The sequence below is a fragment of the Aulonocara stuartgranti genome, assembly GCF_965226115.1.
Source record: "Aulonocara stuartgranti genome assembly, chromosome: 12".
Lineage (NCBI taxonomy): Eukaryota > Metazoa > Chordata > Actinopteri > Cichliformes > Cichlidae > Aulonocara > Aulonocara stuartgranti.
In genome coordinates, this window is record NC_138948.1 from 34,483,231 (window position 1) to 34,507,404 (window position 24,174).

The 24,174-nt window shown below is 41.0% G+C and overlaps 2 long non-coding RNA genes across 7 annotated transcripts; one reads left to right on the forward strand and one right to left on the reverse strand.

The window, feature by feature from the left end:
* Positions 1 to 1,789: 1,789 nt before the first annotated feature.
* Positions 1,790 to 7,051, reverse strand: LOC309719673. The gene is made up of 4 exons (XR_014280288.1): positions 6,995 to 7,051; positions 4,591 to 4,699; positions 1,995 to 2,101; positions 1,790 to 1,901 (listed from the first exon to the last, which is right to left on the reverse strand). It is a non-coding gene; the product is annotated as an uncharacterized lncRNA (long non-coding RNA).
* LOC309719670 lies at positions 5,275 to 24,174 on the forward strand. 6 transcript variants are annotated; one of them, XR_014280282.1, is made up of 4 exons: positions 7,947 to 8,151; positions 8,686 to 8,948; positions 21,366 to 23,901; positions 23,980 to 24,174. It is a non-coding gene; the product is annotated as an uncharacterized lncRNA (long non-coding RNA). The 6 variants fall into 6 exon arrangements; XR_014280280.1 differs by lacking the exons at positions 7,947 to 8,151; positions 8,686 to 8,948 and adding an exon at positions 5,275 to 7,215; XR_014280281.1 differs by lacking the exons at positions 7,947 to 8,151; positions 8,686 to 8,948 and adding an exon at positions 5,275 to 6,126.

Consider the following 24,174-nt stretch of genomic DNA (forward strand, 5'->3'; position numbering starts at 1 on the left):
CAGGCAGTCCTGTTCAGCCCTCGCCCTCATCACTCAGCAGGAGGATCCAGTAAACCAAAGGAAGAGGACTTGGGGGTGCAATGGGGGGGCTAAGCACTCCTCTCCGCCTCAGAGAGAAGGCCCTTGTTCCTGGGCGGCCGATGAGAGCTGGCCTGCTGACAGAGGGCCCTCCGCTGGAGGAAGATGCTATTGTGCGTGGGAGCTCCACACCACAGAGGAATCACTTCCGCTGACTGATGTTTCATTCAGAGCTCCTTGCACTGCCTGACACTGCTCCCTTTATACACCATATATCAGATACTGTAGCAGAGCCTGTGCTGTTTTATACCTGTGCTGCAGAGAAGATCTTATGCAGAACTAACTCTCCATTTTTTCCCTCCCTTTATGGCAGTATGAGCATGTGCACAGTTTGTTTTCGATTCTGCCTTCAGTTAAGCTTTTTTGTATATATCTATCACCAAGGGTTGGTATTATTGGTCCACAGGGGGTATTCACTCTACGAGCAGCGATTCAGCTTGTCTTCACAGATAACACAGAGTCTGCGCTCTCAGAGTGTTTATATTAAAACTGTCTATAGCGTTGTTCAGAGATTTACAACTACATATAAATATGAAGCCAAAATACTGAAAGACAATTTGTGTTAGTAGGTAGCTACCAAGGAAGGAGGCAATGCAGTGCATTTTATTTCTCAAGCAATATCCACAGTAACAGCCTATCTATGGTATGGGGTTATTACAGCGACGATAAAAATCTGATACAACCAATTCTTTCCAAACCTTTCTTATCTTTAGCCTTTTACAACGCACTGCTTATAACCAGGAGAAGATAGCAGACTGTGGACTTGTGGATTGCATCCCTTGGACCACATAAACAGCCATGAAGATTAGCACTGATATTATGAGCACTTGCAGAGCTCAGATCTCATGATAATATAACCTTTTCTCGGCTAACATTTTAGCAGATCATTGTGATTCAGGTGAAGAAGTCACTGACTTTATGGTCATCCAGCTAACTTGCTAAACGTTAGAGGAGCAAGGCTGGGCCAAACGAGAGCCATCATATTGAATGATTATATACTGTAGGTGGCAGTAATGCACCTAAATGGTGCTTAATCTGTCATTAAACATGAGCAAGGTACTGTAGGAGTAACAGAGCAGCTGAGAGGGTGGTATTTTCCACTGCTTTGTGGAGGACCAAACATGAGGACTCGGTCATTTGTCTTATTGTATGAATACGTCGGATGTTACTGCCAGCGTAAAGTTATTGCAGCACTTATTCATATCGTTTTACGCTAAAAGCATGTCGAATATCTGGACGCGTCTGCTAGTTAATGTTAGCTGCCCCCTTTTTCTAAAAACACAGACCGCGGCTGTCAAAGCCAACTCGGCGTGAAAAATGAGTCCTTGACTGGTACCAATAGTTGATAAATAAATTTGAGCTGTCTGTTGTAGGATGCCAGAGACATCTGCGGGGGAGAAGTCTCTCATCTGAATGTGGGCAGCTAACCAAGCCCCCCAAAGAGTCCAGCGGCTTGATTTATTTGTATATGCACAAAAACCCATGCTTTTTCCCGTTAGTAAGGTGGTAATTTATAGAAGTAGACTGTGTAGTTTGAATCTACCTACCTGCGGCGACATGTGTGTTTTAGTTGGGGATGATACTGTGTACAAGTGAACTTCATCTTACTGTATCATGATATTTTCTGTTTGCACGCTTACTAGTACTAGTTGTCCATTCAGAAACTGCAATAAATACACTAATATATGGATTCTTAATACATTCTGTTTATCTCAAAGACATTTGCAGCTCTCTTAACTCCAAATCAGCATTTTCCAGTCACGTTAATGATATCCTTCTGTGGCTCCTACACAGCATATGTGAACACGCAGTCATGGGCAAACCTGTGGGGGGCAGACAACAGATCGTCAGCACCATGTCATCACTTCAATCTGGAGCATTTTATTTAAACAATTATCTGTTGAGTGTGTTCTGACCTGTTTAATGTAGCTGTAAACATAATGCCCCGTGTTCCATCTGTGCTTCCCCCCGTGTGGCATGCCTACGCTGTGTTCGCCCTTCTTCTCTTTGTCCTCACACGTTCCTAAAATGATAGGTCTCTTACCTCTTATTTGAATTTCGGCCATTTTCCCCCCTTTGTTCTAAATTTCCATTTGATAGCCTCCATTTTTCTTTAACTATTATTTTTTTCTGCTCTTGATTCCAAAACTGAGACCACCAAGTGAAACACATTTATTTTTCTCCACTTGTTTGTTTATTTATTTATTTATTTATTTATAAGAACCGCAGCATTTATAGTTTGCAAAGCCTGTCTGCTGTTAGGCCCTAAAAACAAATACAGAATGTCTCATTTTCATATCGGATTAAACTGCTGTTTTTTCCATTGCCACGTCTACTGAGCGTCTGGCATATAAGGCATGTTTTTGTAATGCAAACAAGTGAAATAAAAAAAGAATTGCTTCATCGATTTATGGCTAAAGATAAGAGTAGTAATCAAACTCGTGCCATGTGCATGCATGTTAGCCATGACTGAGATTTAGAAAGAGTGTCGTGCCAACACATGCTTGTAAATCTGACTAAAAGATTTCCACATTTGTGGCTGCACAAGGATTTAGTCATGTATCTGTAGAGAGTTTATTCATCCGGCCTCCAGGATTCTGAGAAAAAAAATTATAAAAACAAAAGGAAGAACATGAAAGTGTACCACTGACAGATAATCTTGAGACATTAGAGCAGATGGAGACAGGGAGGGTGATCAATCTGAAGATCAAAGCCCAGAGCGGAGCCGCATCCCATGGCTTTAAAAAATGAATGGCCATTAAAAAATGAGACACTAAATACACAATACTGGAGTTTTTTTGTGTGTAGGAAAGAAAATGCTTGCTGTCACCAGGGGATAGCAGATGTTACTTGGCATATAAACACCAAAGGCCATAAGGCAAAGCAGAAGGCACTGCAATCCAGCTGTGAAATCTAGCAGTACTCACTGCCACTTCCTTCTGCTGGAGCAATGACTCCCCAAGAAATGATGCTTGGTAGTGTACAGTGTTGTAATGTTTATGTATTGGAGGGATGGCAGATGGATACACAGGCACCGTTTCTGGATAAAGGTTTGTCTTTTAGTGGCTTCAAAATTCATCATGTGAATTCAAATACATCAAGGAGGACAAGGAGGGCATTAACTGGCTGTGATCATGGAAAACCACAATATGACGCTGGCTGTCACATTATCTGGCGCCACTCATGAAGGAGCATTTCAGAGATTCTACTGCAAAGTAGGACAAAGTAGTACAAAAGGCCTACTGTTTTCAATAGCCAATAATGGCTCACAATTTTGGAGACATACTGGTAATGCTGATGATGATCCATATACGCTTATTACAGATGGTTGAAACGACTCGTACATTTCTCTTTTGCACTCTAGTTGTATATTTCCAAGTATGTGAGTCGACATTCTGACTGTGTAAAACAGCACATCTTAACAAAAGTCAGTTAATAACAATTAATCCTCAAAAAAGTAGAGAGTCCCCAGACAGCAATAGCCAAAAGGCTGAATTTGCTTTTGTTCAGTATTAATTTGATCTCTTTATAAGCTTGTTGGTGCAGCCCTCCACAACAAAACTAGTTTTTCATTTTGCCGCTTGGGAAAAATAATTGCCCACCCCTTATGTTTTCAGTTTATGAAAGTTTGCACGAGAATCTGCTTGAACTGCAAACCCAGTTTGCTTTACCTTATAGCTAAATTAAAAAGGTCTCTTTTTCAGGCTGTTGTCACATTTCATTTGTATGTTATGTTCATATTAGTATTATTGTCCTACAGATGCATGCAATGTATTTTTGCTTTTCTTTTTTCTTGTGATTTTTTGATGTTACGGTAGATAGATAGAAAAGCTCCTCGCTCAGTGTCTAAATTATGAACCCAAATCAAATATTTTGTGGTAAACTGTCATGATCCATGGTCTGTTCCCAGGACTGTGACTGTTTTTGTTTATTGTTAGGAGCTCTTTGTTTGGTTGTTTTATGGTTTCTTTGTTCCTAGTTTTGTTTATTGTTTAGGTTTAGGTTTTCATTTTCTCAGGTTCCTGAGCCTTTGTCCTGGTTGTGTTTTAGTTCTGATTACGGTTTGTGTTTATTGAGGTTATTGATCTTTCCCTCTGTCTCATCCTGCTGTTATGTTCTCTCATTTTTCTATGTGTCCTTCTTTTAGTTATAATTTTCCATTTACAGTTTTCCATTTAGCCTTAGATGATATCAGCTTTAATATAAGGCATGTTTCTTGTTATCTTGTGCACGTCACGGGCATCTATATTATCCTTCAGTCCACGACACAAACTCAATTTTTGCTCCAGTTTTTTCCTTTGTTTGCAGGCTGTGATCAGCTGACCTGTACTGCTGTTACTGCTCTGAGGTTTACTGCTCTTTGTGGATTCACACAGCTGAATTCAGCAAGATGTAAGCAGATGTTTCAGGAGTCGTCCTGCCTTAGTTTTGCAGCACGTTTCACAACATATATAAAAATCATAATGTCACATGTACAGACCCAATATCTGATTTAAAAACATGAGGACTTACATGTATGCTTGATATTTCCAATTTATCAAACGGCGCTGAGGAGTCCTTACCAATAAATATAACATCTTTTTCTCCTGTCCTGTCCTGTCTTTCTTATCTTTCTCCATCTCTGTGAAGAGTGAAGTGAAGTTAGCACTCATTCTTTTGAGTTCAGAACAATAGTGGGACCTTAAGCTAGCAAAACACTGCACGGCAAACTGATGTTTGTTGAGCTGATAGAAACATTGCGTTTGAAATTAGCTGAAATGTAAAAGAGAAAAATAACTCCCTTTATGCTCCCTCCTCTTTTGTAGCTAGTTGCTGAAGTACTGCAACTGCTTATGGATATCTGACATCTGTGTAGCAAAAAAACAAAAAACAAATACTGGCTCATTTTATCATTATCATCATCATCATCGTTTGTTTATATAGCACTTTAAAAACACACAAGGCTGACCAAAGTGCTGAAGAATAGAAACATAATAGATACCATAAGAATAAGAAATACGATAAAATAATAAACATAGCGAAAACAATAAAATATAAGTAAATACAAGTCAGTCAACCACTGAGTCAAAAGCCAGTGAATAAAAATGCGTTTTCAATCTGGATTTAAAAACCAGCACTGATGTCGATCGCCTAATGTGAAGAGGAAGATTATTCCAAAGCTTAGGAGCCATGATAGAGAACGCTCGGTCTCCTCTCAGTTTCGGCCGTAATTTGGGGACTGAGAGCAACAGCTGCTCAGCTGACCGGAGCGAACGAGTGGGGACTTAGCGCTTCAGCAAATCAGACAAATATGCAGGTGCCAGACCATTTAAAGATTTAAAAAACAAAAAAAGAACCTTAAAATGAATCCTAAATTCAATTGGAAGCCAGTGGAGGGAGGCATAGCTGGACTGGCCATCGGGCATTTGCCCGGTGGGCCGCTGGCGATTTTTTGTTTTTATGGGCCGATGGATTTTTTTTTTTTTTAGGAAGGGTATATATAATGAAAGGTGTTGGATTGGCCAATTGGTCATGATCGACTCTGGGCTGGACCAATTACAGCCGAGGAGGCCGGATGCACCCTCCCCCTTGTTTAGCAATCACGTGATTTTCGCGCATTGCATGCCGGGAACTCGTGGCAAAACAATCCAAGTACCGCATCAAATGCAAGCATTTGCAGCACCGCAAAACGTTCATTCTCCGGTTCCAATACCTTCTTGTTTTTTCTTTGCCGCACAAAAAAGGAATGTACAAAACAAAAGGAGAACAATGCCGGTCCGTACAAAGACAGACTCGATGAAAAGACAAAGAAACGATACGAGGAAAAAATCAAAGGAGTGAAAGGGTCAGACCCTTACGAGCACACAGAGTGGACAAAGGACGTTAGCGTGCTGCCCAACTTTCACCACGCTCAGATTTATAATTATACGGTTCTTGGAGTGAGTGCATACACTCATGAAGTTTAGTAACTTCAGGTCACTGCAACAAGCCCAGGTACAGTTTACCGACGGATGGGTGCAGGACCTTGAAATGCACCGTGTAGAACGAAAGACCATCGTACGAACAAAGGTAAGTTTACCAGTCTCACAAATCGTCGTCATAAATACACATTCGTTAACCGTTTATTAATATAACCTTTGAGCTCAACGGTAATTAATTAGTAGTGGAAATAATTTCTGGTACGCATCACAGAAATGTAGCAGTGACAATAATATTGTATGTTGTAATCGCAATGGACAATTAGTGATACAAAACAACTGTTTTATCCTGTGAATAAAAGTATATGTTTTTGACAATGTACCATGGTAATAACAGAAGCGAAATGCAATATTGTGTCAGGACAATTCACTATTTATGCACAATAAATAAAGGAGCATAGCGACAATTTCTGTTCAGCGCCAGACTTGCTTGTAACCTATATCACCAATTATGTTAAGAAAAATGACGTATTAACGACTAAAAAACTCTGACCTTTGTGGGAATGCTTGGAGCAGACTAACATGTGAGCTGGAGTGTTCTGAGATGTTATATTTGGTATATCCAGACCATCCGTCGGCTCTTACTTCGGAAACATGGCTTAAAAAATTTCTCTTCAACGACGTAATCCGATAAAAAAAACGATCTCTTTACCCGTCGGCTTCCCGTGGCTGTCATGCAACCGGCTATTGCAGTTAATAATACAACAGCTTCTTGCCATTTTTTGGGTTTCTTTTTATCGCTGTGTAACTGAGTTCAATTGAAAGCTTGCGTGCCCTAGTACCTCTTGCCACAAGTTCCCAGAATCCTTTGCGGTTTTACCCCTGAATGACGTCACATAAGCTTTAATCTTTATCCTGGTGGGCCGGTCTCTAGTCAAAACGCCCGGGCCGATTTTTTGTCCCAGTCCAGCCTTGGAGGGAGGCCAGAACCAGAGTAATGTGCTCAAATTTCCTTTTACCAGATAAAAACCGTGCCGCAGCATTCTGTACTAGTTGCAGGCGTGTCAGAGTGCCCAGTCCAGCCTCTAATAAAAGGGAGTTGCAATAATCCAAGTGTGAGGTTATAAAAGCGTGGATAACAGTCTCCAAGTCACGCCTTGAAAGAAAAGGTTTAACCTTCGACAGATGCCTGAGTTGATAGAATGACGATTTCACCACCCCATTCACGTGGCCATCAAAGGTAAGTGCAGAGTCGATTTTTAACCCAAGATTGGTAATCGAGCTCTTCAGGTGAGGGGTCAGAGCAGCAAGGTCAACATCAGGGATATCAGAGGAACGATTCGGGCCAAACAGAATTGCTTCCATTTTACGTTCATTAAAATTTAAAAAGTTTTGAGCCATCCATGACTTAACATCACTATAGCAATCAAGCAGGAGTCTAACTGGGGAGCTATCAGAATGACTGAAAGGAAAATAAAGCTGGCAGTCATCAGCATATAGATGAAATGAAATTTTGTGTTTACGAAAGATCGCACCCAGCGGCAGGAGATACAATGTAAACAGTAATGGCCCAAGAATAGATCCCTGTGGTACACCCCATGGCAGAGGGACCACAGAGGACGATGAGGAGCCCAACTTAACACAGAAGCTCCTGTTTGAGAGGTATGATTTTATCCACAAGCCAGAAATGCCCACATAAAGCTGTAATCGAGAGATCAGCAGGTCGTGATCCACTGTGTCAAATGCAGCAGTCATATCTAGTAGTATAAGCACTACATGTTTACCACAGTCCGTTGCTACCAGAATATCGTTCATAACCTTTATCAGAGCTGTCTCTGTGCTATGAAACAGCTTAAAGCCAGACTGGAAGACTTCAAACATTTGAGAGTTGTTTAGATAATCCATCAGCTGAGTGTGAACAACCTTTTACAAGATCTTACTCAGAAAAGGAAATTTAGAGATGGGTCTAAAGTTTGACATTACTGAAATAGCTGAGCCTGGCTTCTTAAGTAAGGGGTGAATAACTGCATGCTTAAACCCGCTTGGTACTTCACCTGACAAGAGGCTGGTATTAATTAGGTTCAGAATATGTGGTCCAACAGTAGGAAACACTTTTTTTAGAAAACGGGGATGAGCGACATCATTCGGAGAACCACACGGGTTAGCAGTTAACAAGGTTATTATCGTTAACAAAAACTAACAAAATAACAAAAACTAGAAGTGAAAAAACATTTTCGTTAACGGAAATAAAAAGAAAAACAAAAAAAGAAAAACTAACTAAAACTGTAATGAGTGTTCACAAAACTAACTAAAATGAACTGAATTCATAGCAAAAATGTGTTTAGTTTTCGTTGATGTGTGCGTGTCATACAATAGTCAAGGGTGAAAATGAAGTTTAGTTTCCAGATTTTTTTCTTGCTGTCTCATTATGCCAGCAGGTGGCATGTACGTTAGTCGAGTCGTCTGTGTTGCTCCGTCCACGCGCAGAATCATGTCAGGAAAAGTCGGGAGAAAGCACCAGAGTCCAATTTGGGATTACTTTGAATATGACTGTGTTTTGGATAAAGCAAGTGTCTTGTAGTGGAAAGAGACAAATTATGAGGGACATTTCTAAAGGGAAAAAATCCCACAAACCTTAAAGCGCACTTGAAAAGCTCACACAAGAAGGCAAAGGAGTTTATATCTGGGACTCTCCACCATTTGACCTTAGAACTGAAGAAGCTTCTCGGATGAGAGGTGAAACGTCTTCAAGCAACTTAAAGAAGTCCAGACGCTTTTCTTTGCAAGCTCCTTTGACTACGATGACCTGGATGACTGAGAACCTTCACAGACACACTCACACAAGAAGGCTAACCTAGCTTACCTTGAGAAGGGAGCACACTCAACCCTCATTCCCAGAAAACAGAAGCTAACCCCAGGCAAGGCAGCGTGATGCATCCCGGGACAACAGGACGGGGATATCTACATAACTGTGTGAGTCAATTGCCTTAAAAAAGTTTATCAATTCACTTGAACCAAAATTATGAACACCCGGTGCTGCAAGAGTTAATAGTCTCATTGGGGCCAAGATATAAAATTTAAAGTTGCCTGGTATCAATGGTTGTTCATCTGCCGTTATTTATTTATGTATTTATTTATTTATTTAAAGAACCCACAGTGTTGGGAAGGTTACTTTTAAAATGTATTCCACTACAGATTACAGAATACATGCCCCAAAATGTATTTTGTAACGTATTCCGTTACGTTACTCAATGAGAGTAACGTATTCTGAATACTTTGGATTACTTAATATATTATCATGCTGTTTACAACTACATGAATGTACTATTGCTGTGTGATTTATTACTATTACTGAAGGTCCGCGGCTCCGAACCGTAGTAAAGGGACCTCTGGCTAATACCGTGGGTTCCGTAGCCGAAAAATAGCTTTACTTTGTAGTGTGGGTCAACTTTGCTTGCGAGAGACAGAGAGAGGCGTTGAAAGGCTGCTCCAACGGAACTTATTGTTTTTGGAGGAAAACACGAACACGGTATACAGTCGAGTCTTAATAGCTTACTTACAACTGGGCTCGTCAGGCACTCTTCTTGGCTGCAGTGATTATTATTATATTTACATGCTTCCAGCTCTCGTTTCTGCTCGTTGACAGCTTGTACTTTTCCTTTTTTTTCCCTCCCTCGCTCACAGACACATAACGGGTATGGCAGTCCATTCTCCCTGCAGCATGGACTACACTGCCTATGATGCTACATTCTTTAGAGCTATATCTGTAGCATTCTGCCTATTAGCTTAGCACAACAACAACAAAAAGGCGCTCTCTCACCCAGGAAACACGCAGAGAGAGAGTCACCCTGTAACCATGGCAACCGTAACGCTGCCGCCTGGAACAACAGAACACAGCTGTCAAACAAAACCCAAACAGTCCTGACCCGCCACAATATGAAACAGGAAAGTACCGTCCTGTAATCAATTTATTTCAACAAAGTAACTGTATTCTAAATACCACCTTTTTAAACGGTAACTGTAACGGAATACAGTTACTCATATTTTGTATTTTAAATACGTAACGGCGGTACATGTATTCCGTTACTCCCCAACACTGAGAACCCATAGGTGGAAATGTGAGTTGTCTGTCTCTGCGTGTTAGCCCTGCGACAGACAGGCGACCTGTTGACCTTTTGTTACACTTAATTATTGCAAACACAGCTAAAACTATAACTAAAACTAATCAAAACTAAACTGAAACTAAGGATTTTCAAAAAAATAAAAACTAAACTAAACTAGCAAACAATTGGTAAAAACTAATTAAAACTGATATAAAATTGAAAATCTGAAGTCAAAACTAAATAAAAATAAAAACTAATGAAAATTGCAAAACTATTCAAACCCTGGCAGTTAACACAAGCTTCTCTAATTCAGGTAGAACAATTGGTTTGAAAGCAATAAGCAAATTTAAACAGGGAACATGCACAGCCGGGCCAACAGAATATAAAGTGGAGGGTATCAAACTGGCAACCTTATCCACAAAGGAATTAAGAAACTTATTACACATAACCTCAGAAGATTGCAAAAGAACATGATCCTCTGCATTTAGTACAGAATTAATGGTATACAGAACACGGGGGTTATGTGAATTAACAACAATAAGTTGTGAAAAATAGGAGTTTTTGGCAATCTTTACTGCCCTCTGATAAGCTTTACAGCTCATCTTAAGAGCTTCCAGAGAGACGTACAGTCTGTCCTTTTTCCATCGTCTTTCACATCTACATTCTCTTCTAATGGCTCGAGTAAAATCGGTTAGCCAAGGACTGGCCTTGGGTTTACACTGCCTGAGTCTTAGAGGTGCAACAACATCAAGGGCAGATTTACAAACCGAGTCCAGATGAGATAGTAATCCATCTACGGAGGACGACTCAGAGGGACTGGACACAAGTTGTTCAAATAGTGTTGAAAAATGCTCAGCAGTATCTGAGCCGAAGGCACGATAACATCGCGTAGGTGCAGCCCATTTAACAACAGGACTAAGAGGAACAACCTCAAGTAAAATGGGCATATGGTCAGAGAATACAGCATCCTCCACATGTAAGTTACAGACAGATAACCCATATAATAACACCAAATCCAATGTGTGACCACGTTCTTGAGTGGCACATTTAACAGATTGAACAAGATTAAAAGAGTTCACCAGGTCCATGAATTCCTTAGCCAGGGGCTTCCCTGGGCAACAGACATGTATATTGAAATCACAGAGTAGCAGGACCTGGCCATACCGGGATGCACAGTCAGCGAGAAACTCAGAAGACTCAGATAAAAACTCCTTGTTATATTTAGGAGGCCGATAAACTATTGCACACAGCAATGAAGGCGAGTGGCCCAGTTCACACAGGCAAAGTTCAAAACTGGTGTGGCGTGTCCATGAGGATAGTTGCTTAAACTCAAAGTGTGCTTTAAAAACAACAGCTAACCCCCCGCCACGACCAGAAGCTCTCGGAGCGCTAAAATAAGCACAGCCAGCGGGCAGCAGTTCAGAAAAGACGCTTAACTCACTGGGTGAACTCCAGGTTTCAGTCAAACAGAGGAAATCCAATGCATGGGAAGAAAAGAAATCCTTCAGGATGGTCTTATTCACCACCTCCGCGGCAGTGACAACCAGATCCGCCGATCGAAGGTTTGATCGGTCTATTCCCCTCCAACGCAGATGCCGAAGAGGGAATGATTTAACAGGGCTGCTCCCGATAGAGCCGACAACGGGAACCAACCAGGAATCCACAGGATCCAGAGCACGCGATGGTACCAAAAGTCGTGGAAAAGATTGACGAACAGAGAGTAGATCGTGAGGAAGGTAAGAAATCCGGATTCTCAGCTTAACGAGGCGAACTCCACGGGTACCCCGTCTTCTGCGTCGCTTCCGCATATCTGGTGGCAGTGGTAGGGGATGCCAGCGCAATGGTACTGCTTCCAGGTAGGGAGGCAGAAAACCCTGGCTATCTTTACCAAACCAAACTGAAACTTTGGTGGATGAGCCGATTTTCAATAAAGTCTGGCGATCATACAACAGTATTGAACTGACATGTTGCACAACATTAGCTAAAAACAATAAAATCAAACAGATAAAAAAGAGCGGTTGACAGCATGCCAAACACACAGGTGCCATCTTTTTACATACTTGTGTTAGTATGTAATGCCTGATTATGGCGCACGATTATGCCTCTTTCATCTGTTTTTATGTAACTTGCCCTGGTGATTGATACACGAACAGAATCGCCTTTCATGTGCTACTGTTTAGACGCAAATTGGTTTGATGTATGAAGAACTGCGGTGAAACTACTCAAGTAAAGTGCAAATACTTGAAAATTCTACACAAATGCAGTAATAAAGTATTTGTATTTCATTACTTCCCACCTCTACCAGGACTCTAAAGCAAGGCAAGCCACCCATTGCACCCTCTGGATTGACACAAAGAATGCCTATGACTCCATGCTTGAATACTGGAGTGCTTCGCTCTGCACAAGGCTAATAGTGTGCTAATAACATTCATTTGGAACTCAATGGGACTGTGTAACACAACACTGCAGGCCAAAGGCAATCGCACAAGTCATCATCAGGTTTGGAATATATCAAGGTACACTGTCCTGCTCCTACTGCATGTATGGGAGTTGACCATCAGCCACCTCCCATACGTGGAGGACATTAAGCTTATGACAGGAGTGAGCGAGATATGTAGTGGTGGTTGATAACTATCACATTTGTGATAGTTATGGCAATCTCAGCAGATAGGAACATGAAGAATAAAGAGCATGAGTAAAATAAAGAAGTACTGAAGGAACAACTGGGACAGATGTGGAAGGTAAAGTCCTAAGTGGTCAGAGTGGTAGTAGGGGAATTAGGTGCTGTAACCCTGAAATTGGAACAGCGGCTCCAATAGATTCCTAAGAGCTTTCTGTCCAGAAGAGTGCTAGGATTAGAAATACGCAAGACACTGCAGAACCCTCAAACTCTCAGACCTCTAACAGAGGAACACAGACATACCACCCCCTAGGGGTGAGATGGATTTTTGTTTTAGACAGAGAGAAAGAGGGAGGGAGAGAGATCAACAAACTAAAATGACATACAGTGATCCGATAGCCAAAGAGATTTGACTAAATCTGACTGAGTGCTTGCTTAGGATGTACTGCAAACCTCCACTGTCACAAAAAACAAACTTTTTTTTCAATTTTATATTCTGCCATGTGAAATTGTTTCAAAAGACCTCGAATAATACTGTGTCACAGCCCGTTCATCAAGTTGCAAATAATGTTGCAGTTCTTGTAAAATTGACGTTTTTTGCAAATCAGGATTTATACGTATATTATTCTTGTTAGTCTTGATTTATTGTTTTCTTTTGGTCAAACATCTCAGAAATAAGATCAGTGGTAGTTTATTAAGATGCACAGTAGAGTGTTTGTTCAAACCTGGCAACCCTTTACTAACTGAACAGCCGGCTGGTTTTATTGCTGGTAATAGCTGCTTCTCTGGCATTTTATCAGCCCATCTGTTGCTGATGATTGGAGCATGTGGTCTGGTACTATCCAAACACACACACACACACATACATGAATATATCATGGAAGCCACACAAATGATTGCACACAAATGCGCACAGCTTAAATGTGTAAATCCACACAGGTGGACAAACATAAATGTGCCACAGCAGACAACAGCCTGCACCTTATCCTTGTAGTACACATCTTATATTAATACACATATAGTTTATTACATGCTGACGTGTATTCACAGCTCCAGGAAACATCACAAACATCCTCTCATCTTCCATTCTAGCACTGTTAACATGGACACATACCCAGAAATCAGCCTGTCCTAACTCTGCTAAAGAACATATATAAAAACTAGGGGACTATACATACACATACATACTGTATATGAACATGGTTGCAGAACCACTTACACGCACCACACTAGTATAATAAAGGCCTGTTTTTTGACTTTGATGAATGGACTTTAGATATTGTATCCTTTATATGGGAGCAGAAATTGTCAAATGAGGAGTGGAGGAAAGATGCAAGCACATGCATAAACTGACAAGTACAGAAATATCAACACGGTTCCATACATATTATATGGTTTCATGCATGCATGTAGACATGTATAAATAAACACACAACAATCCTGTCTCTCTGCTTGGGGAAGCCCAGACTTTCCCATGATTAATAGGGTTTATGTGGTCCCAATTCTTTACCTCATACTATCTCTGCACTGAAGCTGGAAAAATAAGCAAGCAGTCAGCTAACATGACACAGGCAAGAAAAACTCCCTGATCGACTCGCCAGCCTGCATATAGCGTGAGCAAGATAGCGCTTAGCGTGCAATGTTCTAAGCTCAGTGAGACTTAGAGCCAGAAATAAGAGCTCATTTGCAAAAGGCTTTGTACATGTTGCTTATTCTGCATTGCCCTACATTTCTACTGTTAGCACTGACGTGTATCATTACACAGATACTTCTATTTAAAATGCCACCTTTTACCTCCTAAAAAGATGTATCAAAGCCTTTCAGCTACACCGTAATCTAATTCAAAAAGCTATTTCAACTTTCTGTAAGTAAAAGCAGAACAGTGAAAATCACTTAGAAATGAGAAGGTGTTTGGCAGCTTAACCCTCGGCTTTCACTGGAACGTGACAGCCTTCTGGGTGTTTATTTAACTTTACCACAATAACTTGCACTGACTGGCAACTTTTGGAGTTCTTAGTGGAGAAGCTGTGCCCAGGAAAGATAGGCTGAAGGGTAAATGTCTACAACCAAATCTTTCCAAAGTTGTGAAATATAGCAAGAATTTGTGTATTGTGGAGAGTGCAGAGTGTGGCTGATAGCAATGTTGATACTTACATCAATCAGGCATGACATTATGACCTTCCTTATACTGTGTTGGTCACCCTCACTGTTGAGGCACAGACTCCACGAGACCCTTGAAGGTGTAGTGTTGTATCTGGCATCAAGATGTTAACAGCAGATCCTTTAAGTCCTGTAGGTTGCAAGGTGTAGCCTCCATGGATTGGACTGCAAAGTGCTTTGTACTGACACCTTTGTATCAGAACCAGCATTCAATTTTTAAACAGTTTGAGCTACTGTGACTTGTTTTGGGCCAAAAACATGTCCAAAAACATCAAAAAGGCCCAAAAAATAACAATAGCAAATAAGAGTCTTGGCATTGGTAGCCTTTGGGTGAATATGAGGCCCAAAATATAGAAAGTCTTGATTAAATAAACATTCATAAGCCTTTTTTGTGATACCTTGGTTTCTCATATAATGACTGTTTGGGATCGTTCATTTTTAGTTTTAAGTAGCTGACAAAATCTGCCTAAATAGATTATGCTAGCATATTGGTGATTTGCAATATGTGAGAGCATCTATCCAACCAAACTATAAATGGGAACTATTCCAAAATCAATCACTGCCACCTTTATATGTACAGGGCTGGAAAGAACCCCAAAACTGGTAATGAAATTCACTTCTTCAGATTCATCTATTAGACCAGTGAAGGCCAACTATGTATTGAAAAGAGCCAAAAGGCTGCAGGTTTTCATCCCAAGCACAGACTCCATCCACTGATGAATCCCTCCTTTCAAGCAGAGAGAATTAATCAGTGAGTGTGTCTGATGAAGTGATCAGTTGGCTGATGAAGTGATCAGTTGGAGTAAATTCCTGCAGCACGGTGCACTCTTTATTTCAAGACTGGCGGCACTTTATTTCCTCTTTAATGCTGTCGAAATTGGCTTGATGTCTGCTGATATGCTATCTATTTTCAGGCTGCTATATTGGTGCTATTTGTGCTATTAGGGTCCTAAAATGTCTTGAAAAGCAAACATCATCAATAATTTCTGTGACGAAATTATTGATGAAATGAGTTGTGAGTAAAAATACCCTTGTCGCATAAGGCATTTAGAATAAGTTTTTAAAATACCAATCATGCTGCCTAGCTTTGTCAGTATAGGCTGTGTATACCCAGTTTGGTTATACTGGGTGGCGAGATACAGACTTTACTAGTAGTTTAAACAAAACATCAATTATTCAAATCTAGCACCTTGTTATTCAGGCTTGTTCTGAAGAGTTAGCCACGCCCATGTGTGGGAGAGGTGTGGTGGTCTGGCTGATGGAGTGCACACAGCACGAGCCTTTTGTCCTTTCAACTGATGGATGCTTTCATGGTCCCAGCTTTAGAGTGGATGCACATGCATACACACAGAGTTCTTGATGTTATCTGGAAGTCACTCACAGAAACACAACTGACCGTTACTTGTAAAGGCCTGAAACCTGATCCACTGTGCCCGTTTAAGTAGAAGACCCACTCTGTGAAACAGGCAGAAAAGCATTTCTTTCATTTAGCCACCTGAGAAAAGTGCATGTATTCAAGTGATGCCACACATTGCCACATCTGATTTTCTTAAGCATTAGTCAAGTCTCCTCTGCATTTAATCATGAGCTCATGAGCTGCTGAGGGATCATACAGCGCCATTTCTCCCATTGCTTTCCCCATATGCAACTTCCCTGAGTCAAGCCACTGACTATCTACTCACACTCCTCTCCTGTTTATCATCTCAAGGCAATGGCCACAGCCGGCTTAACCAACTGACAGAGATTCGTGCTTACACAAATCCAAACTCCTGCAGTGACCTCCAAAATGTTTAGCCGCTGGCAGTGGTAGCCGCAGAGTTCCCCAGTCAGCGCAGTTTCTCCCTCCAGTTGCTGTCAGCCCTCTGTCAGCTGCCATCCATCATGGTCCAGCTATTTGGGGTCACCTGCAGCTGACTGAGCTAAGACAAGAGGGCTTGTCAGTCTGTCAGTCACTGAATAATGACACCAGGCCTAGGTGACCTCAAGTTCTCATTACCAAAGCTGCAGTAGAGTGGGGCAGAACAAAGTAAAACAGACTGGACTAAACAGGAAGTGAAAGGCAGGAACATGTGATCCTTCAGTCAAACTGAATGCCCGTCACATCAGGTGGAGTAGTGATTTTCCTTCTTGCAACAGAGAAGTGTTAGACAGTGATTTTTTGAGTGTGGATTTAAGGACTGCAGCAGCGTGGAGGAGCTTATCAGGCATGCTGAATGAAAAATGCATGACAGGCTCAGGTAATTATTCTAATCCAACTTCAGAGAGAGATAGTGAGAAAATGAAATAAAAAAATTATCATTAGGCTTTGCTCTGATCAATAAGCTGCATATAATTAAATGATGACTCTTGCAAAAACAGCACCCTACACACACCCAGCCATTTCCTCTGTGCTTGGCATTAAGCCCGAGAACTTAGCCCACCCCGTGTCCTCCCCCCAGTACGTCCAGCATCAGCATCCAGAGGCAAGCTCATCCTGCATGGAAAAATGATCAGCCATGGAGCTGAACACTGCTAGCCTCATAAATAAGACTGAAGCAACGGTTGAGAGGGTGTCCTGACAAGAGGCATCTGACTGTCCAGTTCCGTTGGTCCAGCAGCGGGGGTGTAAATCACACGTCTGCCAGTCCTGGGATGGTGGACCTAAAGGGTAAAGGAAGAAGGACGGAGGTAGAAAGGGGGCTCTTTTTTGCTTATAAGACCCATCTCCAAGGTAGGCATTGATTCGTTTAAGTACAGCTGTTTATGCCTGAACAAAACTTTGGTCTTGTGCTGCTGACAATTAAGCAACACCACAGGCAAAACTGGTGGTGGGTGAGAGAGAGGGCAACCGGCACTTATCTGCAGGGAACAGAGAGTGACAAACGTTACTGACAGGGACTAGCCAGAGGAATTCTGATCCCCTGCTCAGGACACACATGCAGATAAAGCACAAATCGTTTATATTCCAAGAGCTTTCTGAACCCCCGTCCTGCTTGGCTACCATCTTTGCCTTGATTTATCTCCCTCCTGGCTATCATCAGAAACCACACACTGAGAGTTTACACTGTTCCACTCCAGGTGCACTGAATTTAATCCAAACGGCAGGTCCACTATAAGTTACACAACAGAACTGAACGTTTGAACACAAGTATACATAACTTAGGCTCGTGGTGTTAAGAATAACTGTGAGCTGCGCAACATTTGAGAAATTCGGAAAGGCTAAACTAATGTTTAATTATTCCTTTGTCACTTTTAAAACTCAGGCTTTTGACTAGGACTGATATAACATTTTTTTACACAATTTACACATTCATATAACACAACAAGCAACAAAAGCATCACTTTTTCACATTAGCTGTTATTACTGTGACTCAGAAGGGCAATATACTGAATCCTGAGTTATCCTGATGCATCCATTGGTTTGTGTGAATATTGGACAAGGCACTCCGGTATAGAAAAAAGCAATTGTATGATTGTGAGTTTGTGTGACTGGGTCAACAGGGCTTGTAGTGAAAGTGCTTTGAGAGCTCAAGAGTAGAAAAACACTTTTGAAGTACCCGTCGCTTTCTATGTACTTAGTGTCTAGTATCAGACCATCTCATGAGTCAGCCAGGTACAATGATAAAAACACACAGCAGTCATAAAATGAGATCTAATGGCTTGTGCATTTGGGCACAAACTGTCCCTTTGTTTCTGACAGTCAGCTTGACATCGAAACAAATGTACTTTAGTTTGAGCTGGTTTTTTGCCTGCACCGCATATTTTCTGAGACACCTCTGAGGGGATGCATCACCCAAGCAAACTGGAAAACCTAACCAAGTACTCTGGTGTCTAAATCTAAACAAACAGCAAGCAAAAGCATAATAAAGTGAAAAAGTAATACCAAAGAAAGTGTGAAAAATGATGCTTCCCTGTGGGATTTTAAGCTGTAGTCTCTAAGTGAATGATGAGAGAGTTAAGCTTTCCAAACTGCACCATTGTTTTCATGAATAAATACAATTTCATGACTTTTTCAGAAGCTGCCTAAAAAACCTATCTACCCTCAGCCTGTTTGCCAAACAAGGCACTGAGAACAAACTCTTCTGGAAGCCTCACTGTTACATACTAAGGCATGAAGCAAGTACTGTGTTTATACTGAATTTTGAATTAAATTTCAATTTAGAATGTATAAAAAAGCCTATTTGACATTAATATTGGAAGATTAATAAATGTATCAGAGAGCAGCTGTGTATTTAACTAGGCGGTGTATTCAAAGCTGTGGCAGGAAGCCTTGTGTATATGTTTCCCACACTCACTGAAATTGGGTCTTATGACCCCATCCCCCCTTTTTGATTTCTGTGTTTTCATCTAGTTAGCTCTGGATTAATGGAGTCTAACTTGCTCATTTTCATATTATTTTGTTGTTGCTGACTGTTGGAGAAATCCCAGAATACCCAGAAAATATCAAGTACTCTCCCTGGGAGTACCTGTTGAAACTCAATATTCAACATTCAAACATGGAAACATGAACCTCGTTGCTGTGAGGTGACAGTGCTCCAACCACTCCACCAATGTGGTGTCTTATTAAAGATCATATCTCTATCAAAGCACGCTGTTTCAAGTCACTCTCTGAGCAACCTCTGTTTTGAGATACCCCCATAACATTTAAAGGCCAGCAGTTAATTGTGGCAACCTGGGCAAATGTGATGGGAACACAGTTCTTGTGGTAGTGTCAAGGGCCGCCTTAAACTCTGTCAACACACGCCATAACAAAAATGCATAGAAAGGACATGTATAGTTTCACAGATTCACAGATCTAATCCAACTCAGGAGATTCGGGTCAAATATGATCCAGAACAACCCCAGTGTACAACACTTTATAGTACCTTTGCAATCGTTTAATAGGGTTAAACTTAGACTCCTGAAGTGTGGCTCCTTACCTTTAACTTTTTGTTGGCTGATAAAGCCAAGAAAAGAAGCTATAACAGAGTGGTGAGAACCAGCAGTGCCCAAGTAGTTGTGTATGCTGATCACTTGGCATTCATATCAAGTGACCAGCACAACACGACACAGTTACACACTGTAGCTTTAATTAAAAGCTAGATACAAAGCTAGACGATCCCATTTATCAGACAAGTACTGACTCTTATCCACTTTTAATTAGAGAGCATTAGTTGTCTTAATAAAACCCCACTTCACATGACAGTAAAGCATTAAAACAAGAAAGGCGGTCCGGTAGCTTCGGATTCACTGTTCCATACCTAAGACATCATCTCTAAGTACATGTTCTCCGATAAGATTGCCAGCTAAAAAATGAATAAATAAAATTACAATCACAGTCTGACAGCTGCAGTATAATACATCTCATTTTACTGCTGAGCTTTTAGTCTTGGGCCATTAGCAAAAAATCTGGTGTGGTGAGTCCTGCTGATGGTCCAAACCTGAGAGCTCAGCAAGCATTAAATCAAGATCTATTACAATGAAGGTGCTACACGACATTTACTGGTTGTTGCAGCATCTTTTGAATAACTATAAGTCCTTAAATCCACAACATTAAAAGCAAAGAACAGAGTGCCTCAAATAGTTATTTCATGTGGGGGTGGGTTTTTTCTGCTTAGTTATTGCCAATTTCTTATTTTGCACCTGCATCTTAGACAGATTAGCTCTGCAGTCCTTCTGTTTTCTTGTATAATACAACATTCAGTGGAGTGGAACAGCTCATTATGAATTTCAACGATTACATATTAAGAAGGGGAAAACTTTAGAGTCTTTGGCCAGTGAAGCATTTGTAGCACTGAGGTGACCCTGAGGATTGAAAAGCAACATGACTTCAAAATTTACTGGGGAGGGTTTCCAAGGTCTAGTTGTTAGGCAAACCGCCCGCCCCTGAGACGTAATAAATAATGATGAGTGCTCAAATCCAAGGTTGCAGGATATTTGTGTGTACAGTGTGTGTGCATCTGGCCAAGAGAATTTTGATCCATTTGTGTGGGTATGCATGTTTGGCCTTTCAGGTTGGAGAGTCTCACCCATCCTAACAAAGGTTAAGCAGGAGAAAATTCTAAAACTGAAAACTATATGTAGATAGATAGATAGATAGATAGATAGATAGATAGATAGATAGATAGATAGATAGATAGATAGATAGATAGATAGATAGATAGATAGATAGATAGATAGATAGATAGATAGATTCACAGTTGGCATAAACATACTGACTGCTTCACGTATCAGCACTGCATAAGGATCGATCGAAACATAATTTTAAGCTACATGGGCGTAGACCCTTAAAGGACAGGATATTTTGGGGCAGTTTTGATGATGGAAATAAAGCTGTGAAAATAAAATAAAAATCAAATGTTTATCCTGCTTCTTCTGCCTTCATTGACGCATGAGTCAGGACACAACTCTGCAGAGGAATGGTGTTGTCAAACAAGACTCTGATCTAACTATCCAGCTTATTATCTGATAGCGATCTCCTCAGGCAGATTCGATTGCCTTCACAATGTCTCCAACTTAATCACAGCATTCTCTCCCTCCCCTGCCTAGATTATCCCCTCCTACTGAGGAATCAATTTGCCTGTCACTGAAACGTGGTCCATGCCTAAAGAGGGTGAAGGAAAGTCTCTTTGATGCAGGTAACTGGAATTCAATTATGTTCCCGTGGCGGCATGAAACTGGAATGTGAAACAATAGAGGGATAAAGGATAAAGAGAGGGAAAAAATGGAGGAGAGAAACATGCTTGTCAATGAGCATGCACGTGTATTGAGTTTGATAAGACACTTTTTGCATGTTCAGAAATTTCATGTAAATTAATAACTAACAGAATTATCATCCTTACCTCAAACTTGCCAAAGTTACCTTGGTGAGTCTTTGATTTTCCAGCTAGCACTGCTAGCAAGTTGTTAGACTGAGATTAGATGTGGTTCAGATATTACCCTGCATGATGGATGAATAAGGAGCTTTTTGATCTCTTCCTGCAGTGTGCCCTGCAGGAGGTCAAAGTTGCCACTTATCATTTGAAATATCTCAACATTTATTCCCTGAATTAGCATAAAACTTGGTAAAAAATTCAAGTGTATTTCCTCAGGGTTCCTCTAGGGCCACCATGGGGTACACATTTGTAGTTGTGTGTGATGAGTCTCAACAGTCCTTGGATGGACAACCATTTTATATCTCTCGCTCTCATTTTAAATGCTTTTCATCCAACTTGAGACATGGTGCCAAAATAATCATGTATTGAAATATACATGAGCGAATTCAACAGCAGCAAGATCTTGGTTTAAGTGCAACTTCCAAGGGAAATTTAAAAAGTTTTTCGAAACCTTTCAGGCAAAGTTTTTCAGTCTGTGTTATTAATATTATCAAATTTGAAAGGTGATTTTCTACATGCAGACCTCAATCTCGATGGTGATTTGGAATTAATGTTGGGACAGTGCTTTAAGATGATTGTCTAAATAAATGTTCCAGGCTTGTTTCAACAAGACATTTGTGCAATCATCTGATAACAATCTGAATTTATTCCAGTACTTTTGTTTTATGGCAAATTCGTTATGGTAATACGTCTTCAAAACTCACTATCTCATAAGCCTAATAACTTACTTGTAATTAAGTACTAACAGTTGACACTAAGCTGGTAAGCAAGATGCTTATAAGACATTATTTTGACAGTTATATTATATTGGCATGATAATGTGCATTTTATGCTAACGCATTGGTCTGTCTAAATATAAATGTAAAAAAAGTTGTTTAAAATGAATAATCAGACCTCATATTACCATTTCACCCCAATAGATCACTCTGCTTTCAGACTGATGCCTTACTTGTGGTTCTTAGGGTATTTCAGAGTAGGATGGGAGGCGGAGCGCTCAGCTTTCAGTTTGGATTCAGGAGACAGACACCACCTCTACTTTTAAGATTAGGCTTTAAAAACTTGTGATAAAACATATAATTAGGTCTGAATCAGGTGACCTCAACAACTAACCAAGCTATGCTGCCATAGGCCTAGGCTGCTGGCAACTTCCCATGATGCATGGAGCATTTCTTCTTCACTCCTTTTCATGTAATCTTCATTCCCAACTGGTGACTCAGCTTCCTTGAATCTTGTCATAACCAAGTTCAGGGAGGTTCAGTTAATTTCTGATAAAAAGGAGTTTTTCCTTTCCACTATCGCCAAGTGCTTGTTCATAGGGAACTGTCTAAATGTTGGGTTTTCTCTCTATTATTGTATAGTATTTACCTTAAAATGTAAACCACCTTGAGGCCTATTCTGCTTTGTTTTTTTCTTAGCTAAATTAAAAGGCTTGAGAACATTCAGTCAATCAAGTTATTTGTCTGAAATTTCTGGTTGACCCTGCAGCTGTTCTACTTGCCTGTTTTATTAGACTGGACAAGGCAGGAGTTTCCATTATCGGCGCTTTGTTAGCTAACATGCTAAAGGAGTTGTTAAAAACTTATCTCTGCACTTTAACATCACATGTTGGTCAAGGTGGTTAGTAGGAGAACATTCATCTGCTAAGATGATAAATCATAGAGTGCATTCTTGCTAATACTAGCTCTGTTTCCTCATAAAGCACAGACCATATAACTGAGCTCGAAGCAGCGTTTTTACTACTCTCTCATCTGTCTCCTGTTAGAGATTTATCGAAAATAAATGTACAAATCACCAGGCCTTGCAGATTTAGCAGCTCAAGCCACTGTTAACAGGACGTAGGCACTCAAACATTTGAGGGATGCTACAGATTTCAGTGGAACTGGATACAAGCAGAGTCAAGCTTGCCTCCAAAGGCAATTGTCATGGCCTGGGTCTAGGGACCCAGGGCTCAGGCATTTTCAGTGTATGTTTATGTTTATGTTTTCCGTGTTGTATTGGTTTGCTCTCCATCTCTCCATGTGTCTCTGTGTGAGCTTCCGGAGGTGTGGGTTCGCTGAGGAGACTGCGAACCCGGAAGTGGTCTACTCGAGAGACGGCCGCACCTGCCGCTCGTCGTCCTCTGCCAGCTGCAGCAGATTACGCTCGTCTAGGAACGGCATTTAGGACTGCAGCTGAGCTGAGGCCGACGCTGGATCCTTGAGTCAGAACTCGTCAGTACTGCCGTGAGCTTTTACGTAACCTCCGCGGAAACAGATCCCCTGCTAACCCTCTGCCTTTTGTGTTACCAGGAATCGGGAGCGGAGTACGCCTCTAAAGTCACGGTGTGGGAATTGGAGTTTTTTGGAGTCGCCACCTTTCACTTCTCACGGACATCTGCACTGTGTGGGATTCAGGGAGAATCACCACGGGACCACAGTGCTGGGATTTTGTATATAGTTGTGTGTTTTTCACCTCCTGTAAATAAATCCACTGTCCTTCACTTA